Source organism: Ursus americanus, chromosome 9 (assembly GCF_024610735.1).
Source record: "Ursus americanus isolate L20-20 chromosome 9, mUrsAme1.1.p, whole genome shotgun sequence".
Taxonomy (NCBI): domain Eukaryota; kingdom Metazoa; phylum Chordata; class Mammalia; order Carnivora; family Ursidae; genus Ursus; species Ursus americanus.
In genome coordinates, this window is record NC_142135.1 from 74,660,215 (window position 1) to 74,687,916 (window position 27,702).

At 37.6% G+C, this 27,702-nt stretch overlaps 1 long non-coding RNA gene across 1 annotated transcript in view; it reads right to left on the bottom strand.

Moving 5' to 3' along the window:
• Window positions 1–14,973: 14,973 nt before the first annotated feature.
• Window positions 14,974–27,702, bottom strand: part of LOC123786736 (uncharacterized) — a 44,303-nt gene continuing 31,574 nt past the window's right edge. Inside the window, exon 4 of the long non-coding RNA XR_006778051.2 lies at window positions 14,974–22,796. This is a non-coding gene — a long non-coding RNA (uncharacterized LOC123786736). The remainder of the gene's footprint in view (window positions 22,797–27,702) is intronic.

Below are 27,702 nucleotides of genomic sequence, written 5' to 3' on the forward strand. Positions count from 1 at the left end.
TGGGGTCTAAAGTTAAACATTTGTTCACCTGCGTGCAGTTTGGAGCAAGCTGCATTTCTACGTTATCACATCTGTACATCTTTAAGGAGCCTGGGCCATATGTGCTTGCCTCCCCTTCCAAATTCCATTCCAGGGGGCCAGCCCAGCCCAGAGCTAGATGGGATGCAAGGCAAATTTTATAGCTCTCAGCACCTAGACTGGAAGGGCCAGTCCTGACCTGGAGGCCAGCTAATGTCAACTAACCAAGCTCCCGAGGTCACTTTTGCAGCACAAGTCTCACAAACAACATTCTTTAGCCTGCCTGCATATGTGCAGTTCAGGGTGATCAGTTATACAGGACAAATCACAGAAACCTGCATCCATACAATACATCTTTGTATATAATCCTTTGTAGATGACAAATAAATAGAAACTAAAGCCATACAAGAAGCAGATCTGGAGCTTTAGGCCAACTGAATCTTCTTCAATCTTGATGAGTATTAGAATCACCTGGGGAGCTTGTTCAAATGCAGATTACTGGGCATCACCCCCAAAGATTTGGATTCAGCAGATTGGAGTAAAGCCTGAGAATGTGCATTTCTACAAAGCTTCCAGGTGATGCTGATGCCACATCCAGAGTCTGCTCTCTGGGTATCAGTGGGATAGTCTCAGTCCTCAAAGGACAGGCTCACAGTCAATTTCATTGCTTGACTCAACATTGAGAATGGGATAACAATGAATTGCCTCTAGTCAGAGGAAATGAGTAAAGAAAGTGATTTTTTTCACTTTATTAGGAAAATTAACAAATAAAATTTTAAATCACACAATTCCCAGAAAAAAAAAATAATTTCTTATATGATTTTGGAGTTTCAGAGATGCTGGTAAAGACTCAAAATCCTGAAGACCGAAGTTTTCTGTGTTGAGCAACTACTTCAGGTTAGTCGCCTGATGCAAAGAGAACTGGGCATGGAGAAGCAGGAGAGGAGGCTGAGGAAGGACAGACAGAACCTGAAGGTGATTGTGCCACATCAGGGAGTTCGGGTTTATTCTGTATTCCCTGGAGACCTACTAAAGATGTCATGATCCGACAGATTTTAGGAAGTTATTTTGAGGTTGAAGTAGGGAATGTTCAGAACAAATATGAAACTAAAAATCAGACATGTTCTGAATAAGATCAAAATCAGTTATTTTCTTTTTTCTTTTTTTTTTTTTTAAAGTAGGCTCCACACCCAGCTTGGAGCCCAATGCAGGGCTTGAACCCGTGACCCTGAGATCAAGACCTGAGCTGAGATCAAGAATGGGACATTTAACTGACTGAGCCACCCAGACACTCCTAAAATCAATTATTTTCCATATCCATGAGGTGTGGGGGGCACAATGTTTTATGAAAAGTCTTCTGTATGTATCCAAGTACAAAAGCCTTCTAGTGGTTGCTTTGGGAAAGGAGAGTTCCCCTAGGAGTCTATAGGCTCACAGATATCTCAAAGGCATCTTCCAGATGATGAAATCTGATTACAGCTCAAAGGCACTGAAGTTAATCTACAACTAAATAAAAAAAGAAACAGGTTTGATGATGGTAATAATGTTCAGTGACCATCAGTGATATATAAAATTACACTGGATGGCTCAGTTGGGTAAGTGTCTGCCTTTGGCTCAGGTCTGGATCCCAGAGTCCTGGGATCGAGTCTTGCATCAGGATCCCTGCTCAGTGGGGAGTCTGCTTCTCCCTCTACCCCTCCCCCCTGCTTATGATCTCTCTCTCTCTCTCAAATAAAATCTTCAAAGAAATAAATAAACTTACAGTGTTAATATAAACTTAAAACATAATATTCCAGAATTTTTAATTAATTAAAAAACAGTTTACATTAAGTGGTGATTTAGAGAACCTACTATGTGTCTTTTAGGATAAACACTTTATAACAACATTTTCAATACATAAACCACTAATCATGTGCTAAAAAAGGTCTGCTCAAGGATAAGAGATGTGAGATAGGTAAATGTGCAATTTGTTGTAATTTTTTGTCCAAACTGGCACACTTTTGAGAAGGAGGGAGGTAATAATAATTATGCCTGGATATATGGTCATCTGAGTTTAGGTGTAATGTGACTGGTGAATTTTAAAACATTTATAAGTTTTATGTGAACAAACATGGCCTTAGGATGGTGTTAGTCCAATTTAAAAGTCTCATGAAAAAGCATTCCATGATAAATAATCTTACAGCAGACGCCCTCTGAAATTTCCACCTGGGAACAAAATCCCACTACCCTTTTTTCCTGTAGTTAGGGAGTTTCACACATTCATATCAAAGATATGATTATTATTGATTGGTTTGAGGATCTTTGATGAGAAACCGTTCTAAAATAAAACGCAAATACAACTTTTCTTTTTTTTATAATTTCTATTCTAGGTTTGACCTTTACCAATAACATTTAGTTTCTTTTGCCTTTTGACAGTAGCTTGGAAAGCATTAAAGGTCTGTGTAACTATGTTTTAATAATCTCTGCTATTCCTACTGTGTTATTCAAAAATACTAATTTTACAGTCAAATTCATTTGTATTTTCTGCTCTCTTTCCTTCTTTGACAATATAGCTAAATTCTTCCAAATTTTAAAATAAAATATGGGTAAGCTCAGCTTCATAGCTTACGCACACACACGCACGCATTTATGTGTATATTTTTTATGCAAAATCGGTAAGGTCTATATGCTACCATAACACAGCTTTATCAAACACATTCCTATCTCATTTGTACCCTACTTATTTGTGATTTTAAAATATGGAAGTGACTGTCAACATGAAGAGGTCAATGCCATTGAAAGAAGAATTTATTATCAACATTTCCCAAAAGAAGGGGATATGTGATGCCACACGAGCCACAGGCACAGCACCAGATTCTGGTCAGGAGCAGAAGCAGGAGGGAGGGGAAAGCCTAGGCCAGAGCCTTTATTAGAGTTTGTGCAGGAAAAGCAAGATAGAGCAGAGTGAACAGTTTAGGACTGAATAATTCTGGCAGGCTTTGGGCTATGGGGTGCTCTCCAGTAGTCTGGTACCTGGACCTGGGAGGATCTAGAGAAAATATTGGCTTTGGGAAGTTGTTAAGAGTATAGACTTGGGGGGGCGCCTGGGTGGCTCAGTCATTAAGTGTCTGCCTTGTTTTGTTTTGTTTTGTTTTGGGGGTTTTTTGGTTTTTTAATTTTTTAATTTTTACTTTTTTTTAATAATTTTTTATTATGTTATGTTAGTCACCATACAGTACATCCTTAGTTTTTGATGTAATGTTCCATGATTCATTATTTGCATGTAACACCAGTGCTCCAAGGAATACGTGCCCTCCTTAATACCCATCACCAGCCTATCCCATTCCCCCACCCTCCTCCCCTCTGAAGCCCTCAGTTTGTTTCCCAGAGTCCATAGTCTCTCATGGTTCATTCCCCCTTCTGTTTACCCCCCCTTCATTCTTCCCTCCCTTCTCCTACTGATCTTCCTACTTCTTATGTTCCATAAATGAGTGAAACCATATGATAACTGTCTTTCTCTGCTTGACTTATTGCACTTAGCATGATCTCTTCCAGTCCCGTCCATGTTGCTGCAAATGTTGGGTAATCATTCTTTCTGATGGCTGAGGAATATTCCATTGTATATATGGACCACATCTTCTTAATCCAGTCATCTGTTGAAGGGCATCTCAGCTCCTCCCACAATTTAGCTATTGTGGACAATGCTGCTATGAACATTGGGGTGCATATGGCCCTTCTCTTCACTACGTCTGTATCTTTGGGGTAAATACCCAGTCGTGCAATTGCTGAGTCATAGGGTAGCTCAATTTTTAACTTTTGAAGGACCTCCACACTGTTTTCCAGAGTGGCTTTACCAACTTGCATTTCCACCAACAGTGTAAGAGGTTTCCCCTTCTCCACATCCTCTCCAACATTTGTTGTTTCCTGCCTTGTCCATTTTTGCCATTCTAAGTTGTGTAAGGTGGTATCTCAATGTGGTTTTGATTTGAATTTCCCTGATTTTGATTTTGAACACTAATGATTTTGAACACTTTTTCATGTGTCTGTTAGCCATTTGTATATCTTCATTGGAAAAGTATCTGTGCATATCTTCTGCCCATTTTTTGATGTGATTATTTGTTTCTCATGTATTGAGTTTGAGAAGTTCTTTGTAGATCTTGGATACCAGTCTTTTATCTGTATAGTCATTTGCAAATATCTTCTCCCATTCCGTGGGCTGCCTCTTAGTTTTTTTGACTGTTTCCTTGGCTGTGAAGAAGGTTTTTATCTTGATGAAGTCCCATAAGTTCATTTTATCTTTTGTTTCTCTTGCCTTTGGAGATGTGTCATGAAAAAAGTTACTGTGGCCGATGTCAAAGAGGTTACAGCCTATGTTCTCCTCTAGGATTTTGATGGATTGCTGTCTCACATTGAGGTCATTCATCCATTTGGAGTTTATCTTTGTGTATGGTGTGAGAGAGTGGTCATTTCATTCTTTTGCATATAGCCGTCCAATTTTCCCAGCACCATTTATTGAAGATACTTTTTTCCACTGGATGTTTTTTCCTGCTTTGTCAAAGATTAGTTGCCCAAAGAGGCGAGGGTCCATTTCTGGGTTCTCTATTCTGTTCCATTGGTCTATGTGTCTGTTTTTGTGCCAGTACCATGCTGTCTTGATGATCACAGCTTTCTAATATAGCTTGAAATCCGGCAACATGATGCCCTCAGCTTTGTTTTTCCTTTCCAACAATTCCTTGGTGATTCGGGGCCTTTTCTTGTTCCACACAAATTTAAGGGCTGTTTGTTCCAGTTGTTTGAAAAATGTCATTGGTGTTTTGATCGGCATTGAAAGTGTAGATTGCTCTGGGTAGCATAGACATTTTAACTATGTTTATGTTTATTCTTCCGATCCATGACCATGGAATATTTTTCCATCTTTTTATGTCTTCTTCAATGTCTTTCAAGAGTGATCTGTAGTTTCTAGAATATAGATCCTTTACCTCTCTGGTTAAGTTAATTCCGAGATAACGTATGATTAAGTGTCTGCCTTCAGCTCAGGGCCCTGGGATCAAGCTCCGCATTGGGCTCCCTGCTCCACTGGGAGCCTACTCCTTCCTCTCCCACTCCCCCTGCTTGTGTTCCCTCTCTCTCTGGCGTTCTCTCTCTCTCTCTGTCAAATAGATAAATAAAATCTTAAAAAAAAGAAAGGAGTATAGACTGGGGATAGGTTGGTTTGCATATGAAAGGCACACTCTAAGGTGAGTCTTTTGTTGCCTCTAAGAAATGGTTAGCCCCAGAAGGGGCAGTCTCTGCAATTCCTGAAAGATTTTTATGATGTCAGAACATCGTAACATACAAAAAACTTTTAAAACATAATTATTATAATTTCATGTTAAACCTAATGGGTTTATAGGTTTAGTGAAATACGAAAAAGAATAGTTGATTTTGAAATATTTGCCAAATATTGAAAAGAGCTATAAGAAGGGTGACGATTATAAAGATATTTCTTCCTATTATTTTCCCACCGTCTCTGAGCTGAGTTCACATGACTGAATAGACAGTTTGGAATTAATTTAAGTGTGATCATCTTTCCCAAGGTCTTTATACAATCAATATGATCTACTGTGTTTTCAAGGTAATGCTGTAACTGAACTCAAGGGGTTCATTTCTTGAAGTGCATTGAATCTAACACACCCCAAGGAAGTGTTGAAAGAATTTTTTATTGCTTCTTAAGGAGAAAGGGAGCTAGCTCTCAAAGTACTATCTCCTGTGGGGTTAGTACAAAAAGTTTTTATTCAGTGTATTTGGGGATGGGGACAGGGAACATTGACATACATTAAGGAACTTATACATATTCTATCACTTAGGCACTTCAACTCAGTTGTGTATGCCTAGCATGTCAACATGCTTGTTCATACATCCTGTGTTCCAGAAATGGAACTCCACCCATAGGAGGAGATCCTAGCATTATAATGAGTGAAAGGTAACTTCAAGACAATTCAGGAGGCTTTTGAGCAGGTACTCAGCTACAATCTGGCTAAAACTGGCTCATGTAATGGGATATCAGGTGGAACACCTTGCAGGGGGTTCTCATGTAAAACACTTAGCAGGGCATCTCCTTGGCTGGAACTGTTGGTTCTGCAAAACAAAACACATTCCTTCCCAGTTGTATCCTTTCCCCCTCCTCCCCTCTTCTGATAGCTTTCAGTCCTCTGATTTAAGTAACTTCCTTTTACATCCTCACTAACAATCTGTCATGAATAGTTAGTAAGTACTACTGTTGAGGCACAGGCTTGTAACTAACTCTTCCTCATCATCAAAACACATGTTCTCAAAAGCTCAAGACTGCAGAACAGAAAACTGCATTAATAATTTCCAACTCTGTAGACTACTGGAAATAGATTTCCAGGGAAAGCCCAAATCTGGAAAAGAAAAATTTAAAATAATGGTCAATAAATAGCCTTTGAAGCCGATTCAGAATTGGCCTATGACCACACACATTTACAATTCTTTTTGTACCAGAAACCAAACCAGAAACCTAAACTGACAAGCCTATGTTGACTGATCTTCCATTAGATTTTACACAGTTTTGAAAAAAGATTTTATGTATTTATTTGTCAGAGAGAGAGAGAGAGAGCACAAGCAGGGGGAGAGGCAGGCAGAGGGAGAAGCAGGCTCCTCAGTGAGCAGGGAGCCTGATACAAGACCCTGGGATCATGACCTGAGCTGAAAGCAGACACTTAACCAACTGAGCCACCCAGACATCCCCATTTTATACAGATTTTTAGAACAATTATCCTTTCTCTATAGCTTCCCACGAATGTGAAATAAAGAGATTTTCTTTCTCCTTTTCTCTCTCTCCTATGTCCTCTAATATTCTCAGCCTTTCAGAGACAAGAAGATTTTCCCTTTCAAGTAGAGCATCTTGCGCTCATTCATTCATTCATTCATTCATTAATCCAGTCATTCGTTTACTCAAAATTTAATTGTAGCTACTAGGCTTTGGGTGCCATATTGCAATTTAGGGCATTTTTAGTTTTCACACCGTGAACATTTCTAGAATATTTTGATAAAAGTTTAAAATTAGGTTGCAAGAATATAATAGTAGTTAAGGATGTGTGCCTTAAATTCAAAGGAATTCCATGACCTACTGGCTTTTCGACCTTGGGCAGATAAGTCATCTTCTCCAAGTTTCAGTTTCACCATCTATAAAAGGGAGAGAATAATAGTATATACATAAAAGACGGGTTGTTGTGAGGAATAGATGATTAGCAGAATGGGTGATGATCCCAGAACTGTCCCTGCTAATCAGAAAATCTTGACACCTTTTGTTCTGGGTTTGCAGCATTGCCCATCCACATCCAACTCTAGAGTTTCTCTTCCCTAAGGGTGTTTGCAACACACCTTAAAGGGTAATATGCACATGGTCCCCTCACACCCATGTGTAGCAGGGTAATTTTGTACTGTTATAAAGTCTGGGCAATAAACAACTCCTAGAAACTATATGTGAACCTCTGGTCTGACTGGGCATAACAGGCTGAGCTTTTCTAGCTTGGACTCTAGTCCCTCCATTACAGGAGCTTTTGTTAAAGCCAGACTGTTTCATGTAGCAAACTTCCTCTTGTGCTCAGTCTGTTTCCTTTTCAAGCATACCATTCTCCATCTTCTCTGTTTCTTAAAATTCTATCAAATTTTTCAGGGCCTGGTTCTAACATGATTTCCTCCATGAAGCCGACTCTGCTTGCCCCACTTCTACCATGGCACAGGCATGACAAATTCTTGATAAGGTTCCATATAACTTTGACCATACAAGAATTTGGCATTTTTTATTTCACGAATGTCAAGAAGACGTTAAATGGGGTTGTAACAATTGACAAGAACATCTTTAGGATAGAGATATTTGTGCTTTTGTCAAATTATTTCTCTTAAAAGAGGGATGGAGGGGTGCCTGGGTGGCCCAATCAGTTAAGCATTTGATCTCAAGGTGCTGGGATTGAGCCCAGTGTCTGGCTCTGCTCTCAGTGGTGAGTCTGCTTGTCCCTCTGCCCCTACCCCCACTATTGAGTGCGCGCTCTCTCTCTCGCTGCCTTGCAAATAAATAAAAAATAAAATAAAAAGAAAGATGGAAAAATATCTCAGATTCCTTAACAACAGGAAGCCAGCAGTCCTCCTGACAATACTCAGTTCCACCCATCTATAGGACTCCTTGGAAGAAAGTCTTTTGCAAATTTTTTTTGAAAGAAAAATAGGAGATTACCCTGGAAAAATTTATAGCTCTTCAGAGTAAATTAACCCCCATATGGCCTTTAAATCAAATACCACATCCTCCTTTGGAAGCACATCTGATATTTTCAATATTTTTTTAAAGAGTTTATTTATTTATTTGACAGAGAGAAAGAAAGAGAGAAAGTACAAGCAAGGGGAGTGGCAGGCAGAGGGAGAGGGAGAGGAAGAAGAAGCCTCCACACTGAGCAGGGAACCTGACATAGGGCTTGGTCCCAGGACCCGGAAAAAATGTCAGTTAACCATGGCTTAACTGACTGAGCCACGAAGTGCCCCTGACATTTTTAATATTTTCAACTTCATGATCAATCTACCTATTCAATATCACTTGAGTTCTCATTTCCTGAAAGAGGGCCTTGGTTGCAATTGTGTCTTCTAATCTACCTGCATTTTCTTTGTCTATGTAATGTGTAAAATGTCTATGTAATGTTGTATTTTGGAAAATATTTAATTCTACCATAGAAGACACAAAAAATGGGATAGATAAATGAAACTCATGAGATAAGCATAGATAGTAAATACATCAGTAACCCAAGATATATATTAAATGGTAAGTTAAGTAGACCATTTGCGTGTGAACATAGATAGGAAAGGATGGAAAGATTCACAATTTAGGAGTTCTTAAGTCAGGCCCTTAGTTGTAACACCTTTCAACCCATGTGTCCTCTACCAAAGAAACAAGGGGAACCTGTGACTATCCAGCAGGCTAACAAAAGAGCCACAGCTGTGCCCAGGAGTACTTGTCACTGTGTCACTCTGCTAAAGCAAGTGTGTGTCATTGGCCCTGAGTACCTTTTGTCCATAAGCCTCTTGCTTGAACCCCATCTGTTGTCCTCATGACTATACTCCCAGTGGGGAAGGCTGATGAGGTATTGGGACAGAGAAGACACATGAACATGTGTGCACTAGGTTCAGGTGGTAATGTCATTCTACCCCACAGGCACCCTCCCCTAAGTGTATTAAAGTGCTTCTTCCTCTTCTTCCCCTTGCTTTTCACTGTGCTCCAAATTCTTCAAATAAACTTCTCCCTCTAGCATTTTAAATTTGCCTACAGGTTTTGTGTTCATGCCCTCTAAGTAAGCTTGCTTGGTAGAGTTGACACAGGAGTCACCTGAAAGAGCTCTTAATGGTCAAAGCTGGAACAATTTGAACAACAGATACACAAAGTAGTGTTGGATCAAAACCTAAAATAAAAAATAAATATCCATGTGTTCATATTGATATAAATAAATGAATGAATTTTTTAAAGGGAGAAAATAAATAAATCTCCTGTGCAGAATTCTAAATAATTTCTGTAGATACTCTGCCCTCAAGGTGGTAAAGCATAACTCCCTATTCTTTATGTGTAGACTGTGCCTAGTGACTTATAAAACTAGAGTTAGGTAAGAGGGGGTGGGGAGGAATAGAGTAACTTTACTGTGGAGAGACCTGCTAAATACTATCTCAGCCAACTGGTCAAGATTAGCATCGACAGTGATAAGTCACATTGATGATATGTATCCTTGATGTATATGATACAAATGGCACTTTACCTCGGTAGTCTTCTTCCCCAAAGCATAACTCCATTCTAATCAAGAGCAAAGCATCAGATAAATCCAACTGAGGGACGTTCCACAAAATAACTGACCAGTACCCCTTAAGATTTTCAGTATCATGAAAAACAAAGAAAGCCTGAGAAACTGTCATAACCAAGAAGAGACCGAGGAAACATGATGACTAAATGTAATGTGACATCCTGGAAGAGAAAAAAAAAGCCATTAGGCAAAAACTAAGGAAATCTGACTAACATATGGAGTTTAGTTAAAATTCAGGCCTCAATATTGGTTAATAAACTGTAACAAATATACCATACCATACAACCTATAATGTTAATAATAAGGGAAACTGGTTATGCCATATATTTGAGAGTTCTCCTTCACATTTTTTTCTAGAAATTTTCTATTAATATATTCTAAAATAAAAAGTTTACTAAAAAACAAAACAAGACAAAGACTGAGATTTTGAGAGACTAAGCTTTCTAGTAAGCAGAATTTACTTTCAAACAATTTGGCTTTACACTTGTTAATAAAAGTGGTTTTTAAGAAGTTAATCATTTATATGCAAAGTTTTATTTTCTGACTGTGTCAATTCACACATATCACTGACATAGAGGATGAATTAAGAAAAGTTAGAAGAAAGTATTTTCTCACTTGACAAATTGTTTTCTGATGTCTGACACCTTGTCAGCACTCACTACACAGCTGAGGAAGTGCAGGACTCTTGAATTTCAACAACCTTAATGCCAAGTCTATCCAGGGCTAAGGCGTGGATACAGAGAACAGACCTGAGATGAAAGCGTTTCCAAATCGCCAGCAGAATGATGTACTGGTCCTTCGGAGAACAGAATTTCAGCTTTGCAAATACAGAAGAAAACGATATTTTTAGAAGGATTACGAATACATGTATATAGAAGGATTATGTAAAAATATATGTATATTTTTAGAAGGATTATGTATATGTATATGGTGTAAACAAAGTTAAAAGTTCAGGAAAATGACTACCTCTCTGCAAGAGTATGTGTTTATTTGCACCTTGGTTTCTATGTAATCACTTAGTGCTAATGGGGAGAATAGTGCTATTATTAGTCATAATAGTTTTTGTCATTTTTCCATCAAGGTAAGAGTACGTAGTGAAAATAAAGTGTTGCTAAATCATGAATCATTTATGTACTACCTTGTGCTAAACAGGATTTGATGCAGTACAACAGATGCGCTGGGCCACCTAAACACATTCCTTATATTGTGCACAGCTGGGCTTGAGCAACCCAGATCCATAACAAGTAGCCCCTGTAAAACTACCTAACGTAACAGGAATTTGTTTTGGCATTGCTATGGAATTGCTGCCAAGGTCCCACATTCTAAGTTCAGACATTGTCTAGGCCAGTCATTGTTTCACTTTGCTCACTGAGATGGTCAGAGAATAGGTTCCACTGCCAACCACCCTCTTGCATAATCTCCTCCTACCACCCTCAGTCTACAGGGAGACCCACATTAGGGACCACATTGTTGCTAAAAAGGTGCTGTTCTTGCTCTTCCTTCAGAGGGGCTTTCCCTCCCTTTCGCTGGTGGAGGAGGGCTTCAGAGAGTCAGTTGTAAAAACTGAAGGCTTGTACAAAAAGAGGACACCAGCATTTTGTTCTCCGGTTGGATGTCTGCTTATCATACACTTGGGAAAGTTCCCCTAGGCTACTGTAGCAATGGAAAAGCAAATTAAGAGACAAGGTGGTGGAGAACTGCCAGCCACTCACTTCTTAGTTCTGAAGAGATACGGAATGGATCCCCAAGTGTCTGGAGTTTTAAAAGTTAGCCTCAGAAAAGTAGACATTTTGCAACTATGGGCTTGCCAAGACCACCTGGTACATCAAAGAACTCGGCATGATGTCCCTAGGAGATCAGAACAAAGCTGTTCAAGGTCTGCAAAGCCCAGAAGAATTGTAGGGAATGGTCTGTCATGATGGAGACATCTTGGTGCATTACACAACCTAACTGCATCCACAGACAATTAATTTCAACAGCAGTTACCACCAACCAAATTGAGGAGTGAAACCTGCCTCCAGTGGGCATCTCTTTAAACATTTTTCTCTTCCTTTTCCACTTTCCTAAGGGAAGAAAAGGAAGTAAATTACCCAGTGTTCTGGTCTGCCCTGGAGGAGGGAAGGAGGGCTTTGAAGTTAGGAGAAGGGGGGGAGAGAGAAACCAGAGGATTTAATCTTACCTCCTAGAATGATTATTCCAATATTTGACACTGAATGGTAAGGTATGGAATATGGCCAAAGTGCATTAAAGAAGCCACTTTCCCAGTGGGAAAGGTGGGTATATAAGTTTAATTTAACCCATTTGGGATGCAGGTATTAGATAAAAAGCATTTTATGTTTATACCCCACCACATTGAGACTCTTTGGTATACAATTAGCACCAACAAGAATATGATGCCACAGGGATCTACATGCACTGACAAATTTCAAAAGACCTTTTTGACAAAAATAACAAATGGTAGCTACACTGATTTCCCCTTTCTTATGTCACAGTTAGAAAATAATGCTATCTTTAAAATTGGTTAATCTTATCTAAGGTACTATAGAGCTAGTATCATTTCATTTACTAATGTGACCATAACTCTTATGGGGAAAGATGCATTTACCTATTTTGATTTTCTTTACAAAGTATGGTGGAGAATATTCTTTAAGCCTTTTATCTTTAAAAATACAAACTCCTTGGGGCGCCTGGGTGGCACAGCGGTTAAGGGTCTGCCTTCGGCTCAGGGCGTGATCCCGGCGTTATGGGATCGAGCCCCACATCAGGCTCCTCCGCTATGAGCCTGCTTCTTCCTCTCCCACTCCCCCTGCTTGTGTTCCCTCTCTCGCTGGCTGTCTCTATCTCTGTCGAATGAATAAATAAAATCTTTAAAAAAAAATACAAACTCCTTGACATGACAGAACTATAAATTGAATTTTGTTAGCTATCACTGGCCTCTTAAGATGACTGGGAATCTTATATTACATCAGATCAGTGTCACTTCCAGTTCACTGTAACTCCAGAACAGGGGAGTGACTGACATGTCTTATTAACTGCTGTTGTAAGGTGACAAAAATGTAGAGTATAAAATTCTGAAAGAAAGCATGCCTTTTAGAAAGACTGAAAAGTTGAGGCTACATAATGCCAAATATCCAGACAAAAACAGAATAATTCCCTGAGATATCTGTTTGCTCACAGGCATCTGGATGTTTGACAATATGGAGACAGAACATGTGAATGACTGTCTAAACTCAACACCCTTTATCCAAACATTGTACATTGCTTAGAAACAGCCAAAAACCTGTACTATTAAGATACAAAGTGAGCTAACATCCCCTTTGAGGCTCGTGCCCAACACGAATGTGACATCTGGTGTCTTGAACAGTCACTCAACATTCAGCCACTTTTAACAAACCATTTTTAAAATTGGTCTGAATAGCCGATAGCTTAGAACTGATTTCCAGAAATGTGAAAAAAATACATTTTATATTTTCTATCTTGCAACTTTATAATATGACATTTATTTTGTATTGTTATTTTTAAAACAACTTTCTGTATTAAACTAAGATCAATATATTCCCATAGAGTTGCCATTAAAAATAACATTTTTCTGGCTTCACTTAATAAAACTTTGTGAATAAATGAGATACGTTGGCATCAATAAAATGAAGAAATAGCAGAACCTATTTCATGAAGTTGTGGGAAAACTGTTGGTATATGAACTTTCAAAGTGGACAAATGCACTTAGAATTCATATAATTGGTCATTGGTTAAAGGATACTAATATTTCTAATCAGAAGAGTGATAGTGTGTCCAAATATTTACCTAATTTGAGTTCTCAAAGAAAAAAAAGCAAAACTGAAATGAAACCAATATTTTAAAATATAATTCAAGAAAACTCCCTAACAGAAAAAACTTAAATCTATATCCTGAAAGGCCAAGGAAAAATCATGTTCCTGGAGAAAATGTGTCAATCAACTCTGAGACATTTCATAATAGAACTATAAGACTTTTAAAATAAAAAAGATTTCTCTATTCCAATCCAAAAGACTAACTAACAAGAAGAAAAAAAAATTGTGTTGACAACAGACTTCTAGATAGCAACAAACACAGCAATAGCACAACAGTATTTTTAAGAAACTAAAATAGAAAGTATGAATCAGGGATCTTATATCCAACCAAGCTCTCCATCAACTATCAAGGCAATAGAAAACCAGAGTTCAACATGTAAGAACTCAGGAACTATTGTACACATGAGCCCTTCCTGAGATATGTATAGTATACCAAGATTCTTCTATCCAAGACAATTGGGAACTTTAACAAAAGTAAATTTAAGAGTTAACAAAGGTGGGGTAAGGAAACAAAAAGTGTGTAAATGTTAAATGCTCTAACAAGGCAGAAATAACAAAGCTAAAAAAATAGACACAAGAGAAAAGGGGAAAGAGAATGTTTTTGATCATTACCTGGGAAATAGGTGGAAGTCAAAGCATATCATTAAAACTCATCAAATAAATAATAAAAAGAAAAGGGACACAGAAAATGGAGTACAAAAGTTAATAGTCAAAAGATAACCATTAAGGGGCACCTGGGTGGCTCAGTCGTTAAGCGTCTGCCTTCGGCTCAGGGCGTGATCCCGGCGTTATGGGATCGAGCCCCACGTCAGGCTCTTCCGCTGAGAGCCTGATTCTTCCTCTCCCACTCCCCTTGCTTGTGTTCCCTCTCTCACCGGCTGTGTCTCTCTCTGTCAAATAAATAAATAAAATCTTAAAAAAAAAAGATAACCATTAAGATTAAAGTATAAGTGTTCCTAAATATCAGGAAAAAAATTTAAGTAAATTAATTTTCAAAAAAGAAAAAAATAACAACTTCCAGGGAAGATGACCAAGTAAGAGGAGGATCCCAAGCTCACCTTGTCCCATGGACACACCTAGATGACACCCATATCCATATAAATAACCCGGAAAATAACCGAAAGACCCTCAGAAAAGATTCTCCACTGCTAACCATAAAGAAGCAACACTGAAAAGGTTAAGAAGGAGATGGAGTCGGAACTAAACTACCCCAAAAGACTAAGCATGGGAGGGAGGGGCACCACAAGCATGGAGAAAGAAAAGGAGCAGACTCCACAACAAGCACCCCAGGCATGGGGGACCAGCACCAGAAAAAAAAAAATAGCCATAACATTCAGCTTTGAAAATCAGAGGGGCTTAACTTGAAAGTTTTTACAATCAGTGGGGCTTAACATCTAGAAATTTAAAATCAACAGCTCTACTCTGGGAGAGCCAGAGAGCAATAGGAAACTAGTTTCCACCCTTAGAGAGACAGCATAACAAACAACCTAGCTGGGATACCTCATAGAGGCAGAAGTTTGAAAAATGCCTGGAATATACAGAAAGGAGATTCATTTACTAATCTCAGAATAGGTTCTGGAGGACCTGCCCTCAGAAGTGCTGCACAGTGGTTCCAGGTCCCCTTCTGGAGCAGATCCATGTACACCTTGCTAACACCCATATACCTGCTCCCTGCATTCTGCTGCAGGCCACCTCCTCCAACCCATTCTTGGCAGGAGTTCATCCAAAGTGGCACCACAAACATGGCATTGTGCAAACAGTCTCAACAGGGGTCGGCACCACTACAGAGTTACTCTTGCCCTGGGAGAGGGGAAGATAATCACACATACCAGAACAACTGCAACCTCAGCAGTGGATAGGGGGGGGGGGCAAACATCTGGCCTGACTGCAGGACTTGTGCCCCAACAAAAGCTTCTAAGGAAACAACACAGAGAAAGTGGTCTGTAGTTTGATGCAACTGCAGCTCTGCCAAACACCTGGTCTGACCCAACTCAAGTCCAAGGTGACCCCAGACTTGCCCATTAACAACACAGGGACCAAACCACACTCACACAAAGAGAGCCATTGCAGATGACTGGAATGAAAACAAATGTGGCTCAATCACAACAGTAGTGTGCACGCAAAACACAAAGTACAGCAAGAGAGCTAAACAAAAGAGAGAAAAGCAATTTTCCTGATAGAGAATTTGAAGTAATGGTCATAAAGATACTCATCGGACTTGAGAAAAGAGTGGCATACTTCAGTGAGACCCTTAACAAAGAGCTAGAAAACATTAAAAAAAAAAAGCAATAGTAATGAATAGTAATGAAGAAGAGATGAAGAACTTGATAACTGAAATAAAAAATACACTAGAGGGAATAAATAGTAGAAGGAAGCAGAAGAACAGATCAGTGAGCCAGAAGACAGAGTAATGGAAAGCCATCAAATTGAACAGGAGAAATAAAAAAGAATTATAAAAAATGAGAATAAGTTAAGGGAACTTAGCAATACCATTTAGCATAATAACTTTTGCATTATAGGGATCCCAGAAGAGAAAGGAAAGGGACAGAAAATTTATTTGAAGAATAACAGCTGAAAACTTCCCTAATCTAGGGAAGGAAACAGAAATCCAGATCCAGGGGTCAGAGAGCCCCCAACAAAATCAACCCAAGGAGGTCCATAGCAAACACATAATAATTAAAATGGCAAAAAGTAGTGATTAAGAGAGAATTTTAAAAGCAGCAAGGGAAAAGAAAATAGTTACATACAAGGGAAACCCCATAAGTGTAGCAATTGATTTTCAGAAAACTTTACAATCCAGAAGAGAGTGGCATGATATATTCCAAGTGCTTAAAAGAAAAAACCTGCGACCAAGAATACTCTACCCAGAAAAATTATCATTCAGAATAGAAAGAGAGAGAAAGATTTTCCCAGATAAACAAAAGTTAAAGGAATTCATCACCACTAAACCATCCTTACAAGCAATGTTAAAGGAGATTCTTTATGTGAAAAGGAAAGATCATGAGCAGAAGTAAGAAAAATAGGAAGCACAAAAGCAGTAAAATCAAGTAAAAATCAGTCAAGGAATTCACAAAATAAAAAGGATGTAAAGTATAACACCATATACATGAAACATGGTGAGTAGAGGAGTAAAAATTCTAGTGTTTTTGTAATGGTTTCAAACTTAAGTGACCATCAACTTGATATATAGACTGGTATATACGTAAGATGTTATATGCAAACCTAATGGTGACCACAACTCAAAAACTGGTAATAGACGTACAAAAAACAGAGAAGGGAATCCAACTATTATCACTAAAGAAAGCCATCAAACCACAAGAGAAGAAAGCAAGAAAAGAAAGGAACAGAGAAGAACTACAAAAGCAACCATAAAACAAGTAACAAAATGGCAGTAAGTACATATTTATCAATAATTATTTTGAATATAAATGGAATAAAAACTCCAATCAAAAGACATAGGATGGTAGAATGAATGAATAAAAAGCAAGATTCATCTATATGCTGCCAACAAGAGACTCATTTCAGACAGAAGACACATACATATTGAGAATGAAGGGATGGAGAAATATTTATCATGCAAATGGCAGTGAAAAGAAAGCTGGGGTACCAATATGGACTTTAAAACAAAGACTAACACGAGATGAAGAAGGAAATGATATAATCATAAAAGGAACAATCTAACAAGAAGATATAACAATTTTAAATATTTATGTACCCAACACGAGGGAACCTAAATACATAAAGCAGCTATTAACTAACATAAATAAAGTAATCGATAGTAATACAATAACAGTAGGGAACTTTGACACCCACTCTCATCATCCAAACAGAAAATCAACAAGGAAATAGTGACTTTGAAAAATACATTGGACCCGATGGGCCTAGCAGATGAATTCGGAACATTCCACCCTAAAACAGGAGAATACACATTCTTTTCAAGTGCACATGGAACATTCTCCAGAATAGATTACATGTTAGGCTACATAACAAGTCTCAAACAAATTTGAAAAGATTAAAGTCATATCATGCACCTTTTCTAACTACAGTGCCATGACACTAGGAATCAACCACAAGGAAAATATGGATAGAACATGAATAGAACAAATACCTGGATATTAAATAACATGCTACGAAACAATGAACAAGTCGACCAAGAAATCAAAGAGGAAATGAAAAAAATATATGTAGAAAAATGAAAATGAAAACACAATGGTCCCAAATCTCTGGGATGCAGCAAAAGCTGTTCTAACGGGGAAGATTATAGCAATACAGGCCTACCTCAAGAAGCAAGAAAAATCTCAAGTAAAAAACCTAAACTTATACCTAAAGAAGCTAGAAAAAGAAGAATAAAATACAAATCCAGAAGGAAGGAAATAATAAAGATTAGAGCAGAAATAAATAAAATAAAAATGAAAACAAAACCAAAACCCAATAGAAAAGATCAATGAAACCAGGAGCTGGTTCTTTGAAAAGGTGAACAAAACTGATAAACCTTTAGCCAAACTCATCAGAAAACAATTTTAAAAAGAAAAGGACTCAAATAAACAAAATCATAAATGAAAGAAGAGAAATAACAGCTCACACCACAGAAAGAGAAAGGATTATAAAAGAAAATTATGAAAATTTTTTGCCAACAAATTGGACAACATAGAAGAAATAGATACATTCTTAGAAACATATAGACTCCCAAAACTGAATCAGGAAGAAATAGAAAATTTGAACAGACTGCTTATCAGCAATAAAATCAAATCAGTAATCAAAAAACTTCCAACAAACGAAAGTCTAGTGGGGAATTATTCTTAGAAAATATATTGTAAGCCTTAAGGAGTGAGAGTGGAAGCAGCTGAAACATCAACAGCGTGCCTGTTCTCAGGTTATTGAATGCAATGGCCGGTAGGAGCAGGATCCCATGATCCCCAGGAGCAAGGCATAAGTTAGAAGCTATGAAAAAATGTAACCCTCAGTCCCCGCTTTCTGCACCTGGGGATTGCCAGCCCAAACATCCCTCTCCTCCCTTATCCCATGACGAACACTCTGCTTGCCTACACAAAGGGGAAAATGCAAGCCTGTTTCAAGATATTTGCAATCCCTTTGTACTCCTTTCCCATGCTTGGAGGCATCTGTCCTTGCCTTTCTGATATTTTTCAAGTTTAATACAAATGTTTTAGATCAAATGATTGTGAACACTCAGACAAGTGCCTTTGATGGAAATATGCCCCATGAGCAAGTGGTCCAAGTATTTACTGCTTCCTGTTACAGCATTTCGACTCTTTGTATTTGTGTCTGTTTCTTTCTAAGAATGTGCTTAATCGTCATGATCTATTTGCAGTTCTCTCAATAACTCAAGGGCCCTCTTTCTCCTTTCTGTCTCTGCCCCAAGTCTTACTGACCACATTTAATCCTCTCCTCTGCCCAGCTTAGATAAAAGTTTAAAAATTCAGCTCCATCCTTGTAAACAAACCAGTTGCTGTCACAGTCTCAGCCGAAATTCTCACTAGCCCTTCAGAGAAAGCAGAGCTTATCAAAGATTTCAGACTCCCACTTTGGCCTATTAACCCTACTTTACTGTTTTGACCATAGCTTCTAGAATATCCTCTCACCCTCACTTTGATCCCCTATCATTTACAAAAAATGAAACACACCAATCTTAAGTGTACAATTTGGTGTTGACAAATGTATACAGTTGTGTAGTTACCACCCAAATTATGAGATAAAATATTTCCTTCACTCCCGAAAGTTCGATTGGATCCCTTTGAAGTTAGTCTCCTGCTTCCATGCCTGGAACCTACTGATCTTCATTCTGTCACTGTAATTTATCCATTTCTAAAATGTCACATAAATAAAACCCTACAGAATATGATCTGTGCAGAGCCAGGAGTAGTGTGAGGAGAGTACTTTAGTGTTTAACTTCTTTCACTTAGCATAATGCTTTGGAGATTCTGCATTGTTACCTGAATCTGCAGTTTGGTCCTTTGATATTAACAAATCCATTGAATGGCTATACTCCAATTTACTTATCCACTCACCTATTGAAGGGCATTGGCGTTGTTTCTAGGTTTTGATTGTTGGGAGTATAGCAGCTTTTAAGGACTTGCTGTACAGACGTTATATGAATACAGGAATTTATTTCTCATGGCTATATACAAGAGTGAGGTTACTAAGGCAAGCAGGGCTACCAAGTCTTATGATAAGCATTTAATTTTATAAAAGTCTATCATACTTTTTCCAAAGTGGCTGTGCCATTTTATATTCCCACCAGAAATGTATGAGAGTTACAGTTGTTTTGCATCTTCGCCAAACTTTTGTATTGGAAGTCTTTTTAATTTTAGCATTTAATTGCTATGATTTCTCATTATGATTCTAATTTTCATTTCCCTTGTTAAAAAAAAAAACAAAATTCAACTGAGTAAATTTGAAGATCAAATTAGCTTTATTCAACAATTAATGAATTAGGCAATATCCTATCTAGCAAATAGACACTCCAAAGAGATGTACAAAATGGAAGGCTTTTATAGTCAGAAAGGGGACAAGTCAAAGCAAGTGTGTTGTTTCAGGCAAAAAACATCCTTTGGGGAAAGGCAGGGCTTACAGGGCAGATTACTTCACTAGTGCTGACCAGGTAATTCCAGAATGACTGGTTAAAGGTTACTTTCCTGGGAGAGGCTGAAACTGCAATTCGGTTAGATATTAAGTCTTGGTTTGCTAGTGTGGGGCTTAGCACAAGTAACTCTATTTTGGACCTGTTATTTCTTTTTTTAACACCCTATGATTAATAATCATTAGCATCTTTTCATGTGTTAATTTGCCATCTACTTTTTAGTGCAATATGCTTGATTAGGTTTATCTTCCTATTTTTTACTTCAGGTTTGTTGAACTCCAATCTGTTTGTTTATAGTTTTCATGACAAATGATAAATATTCAGCCATTATTTCTTCAAGCATTTTTTTTTCTGAACCCCCACCTCCTCCTTTGTGAGACTCTTAATTATGCGTGATGTATTTTAGGCCACATTATGGTGTTCTATTCATTTTTTAAAAATTGTTTCCCCTGAGTTCCATTTTGGATATTTTCAATTGCATTGTCTTCAATTTCTCAAGTCTTCTTTCTGTGGTGTATTGTGGTGCTTTATCTACTGTTAATCTCATCCACAGTTTTTTCTTTTTTAAAAAATTAATTTATTTTTTTGAAGTTCCATGATTGCGTATAACACCCAGTGCACCATGCAGTACATGCCCTCTTTAATACCCATCACGAGCCTAACCCATTTTCAGCCCCCCAGCCCCTGAAGCCCTCAGTTTTTTTCCCGGAGTCCATAGTCTCTCATGGTTCCTTCCCCCTTCTGTTTACCCCGCCTTTCTTCTTCCCTTTCTTCTCCTACTGATCTTCCTACTTCTTATGTTCCATAAATGAGTTAAACCATATGATAATTGTCTTTCTCTGCTTTACTTATTTCGCTTAGCATTATCTCCTCCAGTCCCATCCATGTTGCACCAAATGTTGAGAAATCGTTCTTTTTTATGGCCGAGTAATATTCCATTGTATATATGGACCACATCTTCTTAATCCAGTCATCTGTTGAAGGGCATCTCGGCTCCTTCCATGATTTAGCTATTGTGGACAATGCTGCTATGAACATTGGGGTGCATATGGCCCTTCTCTTCACTACATCTGTATCTTTGGGGTAAATACCCAGTAGTACAATTGCTGGATCATAGGGTAGCTCAATTTTTAACTTTTTAAGGGACCTCCACACTGTTTTCCAAAGTGGCTGTACCAACTTGCATTCCCACCAACAATGTAGGAGGGATCCCCTTTCTCCACATCCTCTCCAACATTTGTTGTTTCTTGCCTTGTCAATTTTTGCCATTCTAACTGACGTAAGGTGGTATTTCAGTGTGGTTTTGATTGGAATTTCCCTGGTGGTTAATGATTTTGAACATTTTTTCATGTGTCTGTTAGCCATTTGTATGTCTTCACTGGAAAAGTGTCTGTTCATATCTTCTGCCCATTTTGTGATTTATTTGTTTCTTGTGTATTGAGTTTGAGAAGTTCTTTGTAGATCTTGGATACCAGTCTTTTATCTGTAGTGTCATTTACAAATATCTTCTCCCATTCCATGGGCTGCCTCTTGGTTTTTTTGACTGTTTCCTTGGTTGTGCAGAAGCTTTTTCAAAGACAGCAAGGTACTGGCACAAAAACAGACACACAGACCAATGGAACAGAATACAGAACCCAGAAATGGACCCTCACCTCTTTGGGCAACTAATCTTTGACAAAGCAGGAAAAAACATCCAGGGGAAAGAAGACAGTCTCTTCAATAAATGGTGCTGGGAAAATTGGACAGCTACATGCAAAAGAATGAAACTTGACCACTCTCTCACACCATACACAAAGGTAAACTCCAAATGGATGAAAGACCTCGATGTGAGACAGGAATCCATCAAAATCCTAAAGGAGAACATAGGCAGCAACCTCTTTGACATCAGCCACAGCAACTTTTTTCATGACACATCTCCAAGGGCAAGAGAAACAAAGGAAAAAATGAACTCGTGGGACTTCATCAAAATAAAAAGCTTCTGCACAGTTTTTTCATCTCTGATGTTATATTTTTCACACCTAGAAGTTTAATTTGGATCTTTTTATAATTTCCATTGCTCTTCATCAAATGCATGCTTTTCTCTAACCTTCTTGAGCATATGAAGTACATTTTTAGTGTTTTGTCTGCTGATTGTATTAGCTGTGTCATTTCTGCATCTGTGTCTTAAATTTTTCTTCCTGGGCATTGAAACATGATTTAGTGTTTGTACACCTGGCAATCTATAATTAGATGCCAACACTGTGAGTTTTATGTTATTGGATGTTGGTTTTTGGTGTTCCTTTAAGTATTTTTAGGTTTCAGTTCTAAGGAGCAGGTAAATTACATGAAATCCACTTGATCTTTTTGAGGCTTACTTTCAAGCTCTATTAGTGTGGGCTTGAGGGCAAACCCAACCCCTTTTATTCCATCATAAGCCAAAAGTGGAAATCCATTCAGAGTCTCTTGATGGTATTCCTCTCAGACCTCCTTTGGGTGAAGGCACATAACAACTTGTAACGTGACTTCTTTAAAAGCCAGACCATTCTGCAGCAAAACCTAGCAAAAAAACACAATACTGAATGGTAGCTAAGAGTTTCTGGAATGATTTAGACCTGGCTTAAATTTTATTTCTGCTGCTGGGCAACCTGAGCTAATCTTTTTAAGCTTTGATTTATTTATATGTAAAATAAAAGTAACGATACAGTTGACTCTTGAACAATATGAGTTTGTGAGTCCACTTATACATAGATTTTTTTACTATACATTACTATAAATGTATTTTTTCTTTCTTAATCATTTTTAATCACATTTTTTCTCTAGCTGACTTCATTGTAAGAATACAGGATAATATATATAACATACAAAATATGTGTTAATTGATGTTTTATGTTACCAGTAGGGCTTCCAGTCAACAGTAGGCAATTAGTAGTTCAGTTTTGTGGTAGTCAAAAGTTATATGTAGATTTTCAATGCACAGGGCACACTGTGTTGTTCAAGGGTCAACTATAGTATCTTTCAGAGATTGGGTAGATTAAGTAAAATAAGGAATGCACCATATTTGTTGTCATTACCATAATTTAAAACACCAGATTCCTTAAATATGTCAGGTATCAGGCACCTTTTATTTCAGAGAAACTTAAAAGCAAACATGTAACTGTTACCAAGTATGTTAACTGAATAATGGGTACTGATTAAACATCAAAAGATAAAATGCTCTGTCATAACACTCAATTTCACAGTTTAGATGGTTAACCAATGAATGGGAAGTGGACTATGCACTGAAAACCTACTAATAATGTTATATAATCTGTGCTTTAATCCACTAATGTTTCTCCAGTCTAATGATTTAGAAATATAATTCACATGTTGCAACAAGGAATGATCTCAGAAAACATTTATAAACCACATATTCAACAAAGGACTACTACCTACAATATATAAGGAACTTTTAAAACCTTACAGTAAACAGAAAATCCAATTAGAAAATAAACAAAAGACATAAAGAGACATTTCACCAGAGAGGACATATGGATGGCAGATAGGCACCTGAAAAGATGTTCAATTCCATTAGTCACTAGAGAAATGCAAGTTAAAACAAAAATAAGATGTTATTGCACATCTATCAGGTTAAATTTAAAAAACAATAGTGATAATACCAAATGTGGGTGGAGATTTGGACAAACTGGATCACACGTACATTGCTGGCAGGAATATAAAAATGGCAGAGCCACTCTGAAAAGCATTTTGGCAGTTCCTTAAAAATCAAAACATGCAACTACCATATGACCCAGCAATTGCACTCCTGGACATTTATCCCAGAGACATGAAAATTTATGTTCACACAAAAACATATACACAAGTTTTTATAGCAACTCTATTGGTAATAGCCAAAAGTTGGTATCAACACAGGTACCCTTCAATGGGTGAATGGCTAAGCAAACTGTGGTATGTGAAATGCTACTCAGCAATAAAAAAGAATGATACTATTGATCTATGCAACAACCTAGATGAATTGCCAGAGAATTATACTGGTGAAAGAAAACAATACAAAACATTACACATTGCATAATTCCATGTATATAACATTCTTCAAATGACAAAATGATAGAAATGGAGAACAAATTAGTGGTTGTCAGGAGTTAATGAGAGGGTTTGAGTGAGAGGCAAGTGGTATGTCTATAGAAGGGCAAAACGAAGGATCTTTGTGGTGATGGAAATGTTTTGTATCTTGACTGTGTCCATATAATATCCTGGTTGTGACATTGTAAGAAAAAAACAACAAAAAAAGTAAAAGTTAGAAAACATCAATGGGGAAATAAACACTCTTATATTCCTGTAGAAATTCAAATTCCATTTTGGAGGGCATTTTGGTAATATCAACTAAAAATAAAAATGATTATACTTTTTGTGCATAATTCTAGCTCTGTGGATATACAGATGAAATGACTACACGCAAGATTATTCACTGTGGAATTGTTACTGGAAACAACCCAAGTGTCTATCAATGGGAGCCTGGTTAGATAAATTATAGTACATTTGTTCAGGGAGTACTATATAGTTGTAAAACAGAAATGGAAGGGCTCCATTTACTGACACAAAAAGATCTGTAAGACATGTTATATGAAAAAAAGCTATGTGCTTAAAAGTGCTTTCAGTATTCTACCTTTAGTGTAAAAGCGGAAATTTAAGATTATCAGGATTTACTAGTATATGTTAAAGAAACTGTGCACACATGCACCAAAAACAATAACATTGGGTATGTGGTCATCAATTTGTGTGTTTTGGAGGGTTGTTGGGAACCAGATGGATAGAGGACTGGAAAAGAGACTTTCACTGAATACTTTGTTTTTCTTAATTTTTCAAAATGTGCATATTACCTCTTAAGAAATTAAATTAAAATGAATACATCAACTTCATCTAAACCTGGTAGATAGAGACAAAGGTAATCATTAATCAATCCATTTTGCTGAATGTGTTAAATTGCTAATTTGAATAGACTTTATATATTAAATATTCAACAAAATTCTGTCAATATGTATGGTAAGTAACTCCATTTAGAAACACTTTTATAAATAATCTTTTAAAAAACAATAGAGCCACACAGAAAATATCTGTGATCACATCTGGCCAAAGCGTATTATTTAACACATTTTCAGCAAGGTGATTTTTATCACTGAAGTGCATACGATTTTTATTACTGAAGAGCACATACATGAAGCCATATCATCATGTAATGTGCATTTTATGAACATTTTACTTTCTCTTTCATAGTCATGTGAACCTCTTCTGACCCTTTATAGGAAACTCCAATGTACCCTGAATAGATCTACAGACAGCCTGAATAGATCTACAGACAGCCAAATCAATGAGCTGTAAGTGGGGAAACCTCAAGAGTATTTAACCAAGACAAGGAGTTGTTTGAATTCAGCTTTTTTTGGTCTCTTATCCAAAATCATGAAAATAAAATTATAAGACATATGTTCTATATCCCAAGAGAAACCCCAAAGCTTGAAGCTCTACACCCTCACATTAAAATGTAGCTAAAATTTAGTTCAAGGATGCCCAAAACTACAGGAAAAATATGTAACATATATGAGTTCCTCTAAAAATGGCTCTAGGTCAGCACTGTTCTGTGGGAAGGTGATGCTAACTACATATGTCATTATAAGTTGTCTAGGAGCCACATCAAAAAGCTGAAGCTAATTTTAGCATATATATTCTTAGAGAGAGAGAGTGCGAATGTGTGCAAGTTGAGGGGGGCAAGGGAGAGGGAGAGAGAACCTCAGCCATACTCTGTGCTGAGCATGGAGCCGCTTGGTTCAATCCCTGAGATCATAACCTGAGCTGAAAAGAGTCAGGTGCCAAACCAACTGCACCACTCAGGCACCCCAATTTTAATAGATTTTAACACAAATAATCAAAATATTATTTCAATGTGTAATCAATATAAAAAAGTCTTATCCATATATTTTGTATCTTTCATACTAAATCTTCAAAATCCACTGTGTTTTACACTTGAAGTAGTATCTCTCAATTCAGGCTCTAGATTTTATTGAAATATTCTGTCTGTATCTGGATTTCAAAAATTTACAGTTGAAATAGTTAACTTACATGTCCAAATTGTATTAAATAAAGTTAATGGTTTTTCCATAACCTCATCTTAGAACTAAAAGTTTGTACCCTTTTACCAACCTCTCCCTATTTCCCCCACCTCAGCCCCTGGCAACTCCTTTTTACTGTTTCTATGAGTTTTACTTTTTTTTTTTTTAAGATTCCACAAATAAGTGGTACCATAAAGTATTTGTCTTTTTCTCTGTCTGGCATATTTCACAAATGGCTGGATTTCCTTCTTTTGATGGCTGAATAATATTCCTCTATCTATCTATCATCTATCTATCTATCTATCTATCTATCTATCTATCTATGTAACATTTTCTTTATCCATTCATCTGTCTATGAACATTTAGGTTGTTTCTTTGTCTTGGCAATTATAAATAATGCTATGAATGTGGGGGTGCATATCTTCTCTTGATTATGGAATTACCAAAGTAGATGGGATCTCAAAATATCATGCATCTCTTTGCCTTTAGTAAGATTCATTTGTATATTTGTGCTGCATGAGAAGGGGAATTGGGGGAATAGCAATCTTGTAGGACTGAATCTTTAACCTATGAGATCTAATGCCACCTTTAGGTAGACAGTGTTTAATTGAGTTACATTGTAAAACACCCAGCTGCTGTCACAGAATTGCTTGATGTGTAGATAAACCACACATCTGGTATTAGAGTGAAGCAGTGTTGCAGTACAGTATCAGGTAGAGGAGACACAGGAGTGGTTTTCCCTTTACACTTAACTTCAACTACTTCTATGGCTTGGTTCTTACACTGGATCCTTTATTTTTTTTTTTAAGATTTTATTTATTTATTTCACAGAGATAGAGACAGCCAGCAAGAGAGGGAACACAAGCAGGGGGGAGTGGGAGAGGAAGAAGCAGGCTCCCAGCGGAAGAGCCTGACATGGGGCTCGATCCCAGAACTCTGGGATCAAGACCAGAGCCGAAGGCAGATGTTTAATGACTGAGCCACCTAGGCGCCCCATATTTTTTTTTTAAAGATTTTATTTATTCATTCGACAGAGAGAGAGACAGCCAGCGAGAGAGGGAACACAAGCAGGGGGAGTGGGAGAGGAAGAAGCAGGTTCCCAGCGGAGAAGCCTGATGTGGGGCTCGATCCCAGGACTCTGGGATCACACCCTGAGCCAAAGGTAGACGCTTAATGACAGAGCCACCCAGGCGCCCCATACACTGGATCTTTTAATACTGCTATAGTCAATATGAGGATAGTGGGAGATGAGCATCATTGTGAATGCCCTAAGGTTTCAACACCAGATACAAGGGAATTTCTCCACACTTTTCCTATACTGAATTCCCAACTATAAAAAATTAGTCTCTGGAATTACCAAT